A 5172-nucleotide genomic window follows, 5' to 3' on the forward strand; every position below is an offset into this window, starting at 1 on the left:
ATGTCTGAGGGGGTCCGCCACTGGCAGGGGACATGAGGTATGATTGAATGTGTAGAGTGTTAAAATAATGTTTTTCCTTGTGAAATAAATTTACATTTTGAATTGTGAACTCATGTCTTCTGCCTCATTTTAGTGGAACAAACCTGTGTACCTAAATGGTGTTTCTACTGATTTCCTTGGATGGAATCCCAAAGGTGGTGTTGTTGGCAACCTTTGGCTGTCCTAGCTATCGTGACAACAGTGAGTTTAAAGGGCAAAGTACTGAATCACTCTTTTTTAAACCCCTGTGCTGCCACAATAGTATTTATATTTTCATGTTGTTGTTTAACTGCAACAAAAAATAATTCCTTGTACACTGAATGACAAAGATTGTCTAGGAAACAATATTGTCCTGTCTGCAAAAGAAAAAATCATCATCATGTTGTGTAAATGTTAGGTAAGCACAACAAAGGTGCACACAAAATATAAACTGTAGCTTTGATCCATGTAAAACTTAGCTGAGCCACCCTAGTGTTAAACAACAATTAGCTAAAACCAAAGCATAATTGCTCTGAACACATCTGGGATACACTACTGTCTTGATGCTGCCTCACTCCTAGAGATGGGAATTGATAAGATTTTCACGATTCCGATTCCATTTTCGATTCTGTTTAACAATTCGATTCGTTATCGATTCTCTTATCGATTCTTATTTTTAAAAAAGGAGAACACTAAGGTCGATTAGCTTAGAACTTTGTTTTATATCTTCTCTTTGAACAAGATAGAAATTTAGAAGTAACATGGCCTTACAAACCCAACAGTGAGATCTTAAGAGATCCACAGCCTACGGCTCTTCAGTGGGGTGTCACAGGGTCCCCAGGAAAAAAAATGTAAATGTAAAATAATAAAATAAATATTCTTCTGTAGCAATAACAAAGTATAACATAAAATATTCTGTAGCAATTACAGAAGAATATCCAGTAATGTCCCTGCCTACAATTAAACACTTACTGAAAATCGGGGGTATCGGCTGTGGCAAATGGGTTCAAGCCTTTGACCACAAACTTAGTCACTGCTCGGTGACATTCGTCTATCCTGGACTAAAAGGAGACAATAACGGTAGACTGCAGCGAGAACTGCCAGCATCTGAGCCAGCCAGACTCTGTCTGTCTCTCTCATCTTGGTCACCTAAATGCACAGTAATGGCAGGTTTTGTAATAAGGCAGATCGCGCTAACATAATATGCACTGTTAGTTGATTATTTACCTGCCGCATTAACGGGAGAGGACGTGCAAATGTTACCGCTGCTGCTGGGTTGAGATTCACGAGTCCGGGGTGGAATTAAAAACACGACATTCATTTAAGGTCATCGTGTGTTTTGTGAGCAAATGCTTTTGCATATTCGTAGTGTTTCCTCCCTTAAATGAAATATCTACTTTGCAAGTTGCCCGGTTGTCATCTGTTTTCGTAAAGTGTAACCAAACTTTTGAGTGTTTGAGCCGCTTATGCGCCGTGTTTCCAGCCAGGTAAATGAGGCTCTGCAACATGGTGACGTCGAGGCGACTGGAATCGATAAGGGAGTCGTTTGCAAAAATGATAAACAATTCCAATTAATTGAAACAGTGGGAACCGGTTCTCAACAAGAACCGGTTTTCGATTCCCATCCTTACTCACTCCTTTGTTTAGATCTATCTGGTCTTAGATAGTAATCTGTATTGTATTTGGGCTATTGGAATTTTTTTTTTGTAAGCTATGTTTGTTAGTATGACGTTTTCAGAATTACTAAGTAAAAATAGTGGTGTACAAACATTTGTCAACTTTCTTCTTTTCTACAGGTTTGAACATGGCTGCTTCCACAAAGCAGATGGTATTTTTCATATTCATGTTCAGATTTGACTGTCTATGTGTGTAAATGGACTGGTTTTTGGGCAGCACGGTGGCACGGTGGTTAGCACTGTTGCCGCACAGCAAGAAGGTCCTGAGTTCAATTCCAACATCAGGCCGGGGTCTTTCTGTGTGGAGTTTGCATGTTCTCCCCGTGTTTGCGTGGGTTCACTCCGGGTACTCTGGCTTCCTCCCACCGTCCAAAGACATGCAACTTGTGGGGATAGGTTAATTGGATAATCCAAATTGCCACTAGGTTTGAATGTGCGAATGAAAGTGAGTGCGAATGGTTGTCTGTCCTTGTGTGTTAACCCTGCGACAGACTGGCGACCTGTCCAGGGTGTACCCCGCCTCTCGCCCTATGACAGCTGGGATAGGCTCCTGCGACCCTGAAAAGGAGAAGCGGATGGATGGACTTTCCTTCTTTACTTGAGCATTCAAGAGCTCTGTGTAAGAAGCCTCATTCAGCCATTCATACATGCACCTTTTCCTACAACCAAATGCTTTCTATCTAAAATTTGCACACTCTAATGAATGCACCTTGGGTTTAAGTATGTTGCTCAAGGATACTTAGGCATGCAGATTGGAGCCCGGAGCTCTATCTCCTGGGCTACCTTGTGTACACACACACATGCACATGCACAGACAGCTGACCTCAACTCTTTGGTAATGGCTTCTCTCTCCCCTTTGCTCCTCGTCATTTATGTGTAGACAGAAACCAGCTCCATTTTAAACTATGACAACTGCATCTTTCTTCTTCTTCATTGATCTTTTTTTCACTCTTTGTTTTTATGCACCACTCTGTATTTATTCATTTGTTATTATTAATTTTTGGCTCTTTTCCACATTGTGTCTCTTGTCCTGTCTTCCTCCCCTCACTCCCAATGGACCATGGCTGATGGCTGCCCCTGCTTGAGCCTGGTTCTGTTTGTGGAGGTTTCTACCTGGTAAAACGGAAATTTTCCCTTCCCACTATTGCCAAGTGGTTCCTCATAGGTGCGTCGTCTGGTTGTAGGGGTTTTCTCTGTGTTATGGTAGGGTCTTGATGGAATGATTCAAAATAAATATACGATGATGGAAAATTTCTGTTTCAACTCTCCCGACCTCTGCCTTATTGTTATGTAGTTGTACCTTAAACTGTGTTCAAGGCCATGACGCCTTCATTATTCATCTGGTACTTTTGTGATGTTGAGAGTTTAACTGACAATTTTCAAATAGGAAAGGCAAGTAAAAATGCACATGGAACTACTTGGTTTGAAGTCTACTGTCATATGAATTGTTCTTTAAACATCAACACTCAACCTACCAGAGCCAGTTACTTGGAGTTCACACAGTTGTAATTCCATTGGGTCTATGACTCTGTAAATAAGCAGCTATTCACTAACAACTTTACCAAAAGTGTATGTGTGTGTGCGTGTGTGTGTACGCATGTGTGTGGGAGATTTGTTTGAAGAAGGGACCACATCATAAAAGAGAAGTGAAAACTTCCTCATTTGAAAGTGAAAACAGAAGAGAAGCCATCTGAATATCAGTATGCCTCAGAACCTCAGTATGAAAGTCTTCCGTGCTTTGGTCTGTTTCATCTTTCTTGGTGGGTCAATTTATTAATATTTCTTTAATTTTGTTAGTCTCAGTATTATTTGTCTTTGTTTCCTTTTTATTTCTAGTTGATCAGTAAGTTTAAGCTTCTTGTTGAGCAGTTGTAGCGATAAGCTGTTTCAGCATTTTTTCATTTTCATCTGCCTCTTACATGTTATTGGTTTCTGTGGTTAAACGCAGAGTTGGAAAGAGTCAGTCAAACATGCAGTTCACTGGAAGTACAACTAAACCTGTGAAGAACTAAAAACTGCTTTAGCAAAGACAAGAAACCCTTGAAATGATAGGTAAAGCAGTTAAATGTTACCATCATTTTCGAAAGGTACTCAGAGTTGGTTCCTTGTTTGCTGTACCATTCTCATCTTTTGTGAAGCAAAACATTAGAGAACAAGTGTTGACAACCTGAAAGCTTTGGATGTTAAGCAACAAAAAAGACAATTTTAACCTGTAAACATCCAAAAAGCAGATTAAGATGTCGTCATAAATAAATGAAACTCACAGTCATTTGTCTATATTTGTTGCAAGTTTGTAAATTTGCATATTCGTAGTGTTTCCTCCCTTAAATGAAATATCTACTTTGCAAGTTGCCCTGTTGTCATCTGTTCTCGTAAAGTGTAACCAAACTTTTGAGCGTTTGAGCCGCTTAGGCGCCATGTTTCCTGCCAGGTAAATGAGGTTCTCAACAAGAACCGTTCCCACTGTTTCGATTAATTAGAATTGTTTATCATTAAATTTGTAACTCTGAGTCTTCCTCAGCAAAAGGTTTGTTTAGATGCCAACAAAAACCAGGAAGTCCATGGTTTGCAAATTCAAACAACTAAAACATAAGTTAAACATACTGAAAACGCTGACTTAATTTGAAAAGTTGTGTTAAAGTGAAGATTGTCTTCTTTCATTTTAATAGATCTTATTAGGCTGCAAAATTTTATGAGAAGAAAGTAACTAGTGATTTATTGTATTTTCAGCAGGACTGCAGGATGCAGGATACTCTGGTTTTGTTAATGCAGAAACTCCCATCTATACAGAAATGGAGGGTGGAAGCATCACAGTTAAATGCACATTTTCTTTAACTGGAAGAAGGAGACTCTTCTGTACGGGAAAATGTGAAGAAGGAAACATTCTCATTGACACAACTGATGACTCAGCGCAGAATGGCAGATACAGCATTAAATATAAAGAAGGATTTTATCCATTACATAAGACAGTTCTGAATGTGAGCATCACACAGCTGAGAAGATCTGACTCTGGAATGTACAGATGCTCTTTGGACAGAATTTTGCCATTTGATTCAAATGAAGAATTTGAGATTGTTGTCACAGACGGTGAGTTGACTAAATGTCATGTTTGTGAAGACATGAAGAATTATTTTCTTTCAAGTGACTCATAATATTTAGACAAAATTGGTTTTATAAATTCTTCTGTAAAACACAGAACAACCCCAAACTGTTTCTCGCATGAACACATACAAACTTCTTTGAGTAGTATTGTTGTGATTGTGGATGTTTCATCTTCACAGCTTCAGTGACCTCAAAACCAAAGTCTACTGTGCAACCTTCGCCAGTTTCAACATTTTTCTCATCAGCCCCCATGACAACAGCAACGGTGACAACATCACCAAAGACCCCAACATCACAGAGTTTAAATTCCATTTCAGGAGGCACCACACCTTCACCAGCCTCCTCTTCAACCTCCAAACAGACACAGACACAGACA

At 39.5% G+C, this 5172-nt stretch overlaps 1 long non-coding RNA gene across 1 annotated transcript; it reads left to right on the forward strand.

The window, feature by feature from the left end:
* Window positions 1–3392: 3392 nt before the first annotated feature.
* LOC102192261 (uncharacterized) lies at window positions 3393–5163 on the forward strand. Its single transcript, XR_312106.1, has 3 exons — window positions 3393–3454; window positions 4425–4781; window positions 4976–5163. It is a non-coding gene; the product is annotated as an uncharacterized LOC102192261 (long non-coding RNA).
* Window positions 5164–5172: the final 9 nt, after the last annotated feature.

Source organism: Pundamilia nyererei, unplaced genomic scaffold (genome assembly GCF_000239375.1).
Source record: "Pundamilia nyererei isolate P.nyererei 1_Seehausen unplaced genomic scaffold, PunNye1.0 scaffold00210, whole genome shotgun sequence".
Lineage (NCBI taxonomy): Eukaryota > Metazoa > Chordata > Actinopteri > Cichliformes > Cichlidae > Pundamilia > Pundamilia nyererei.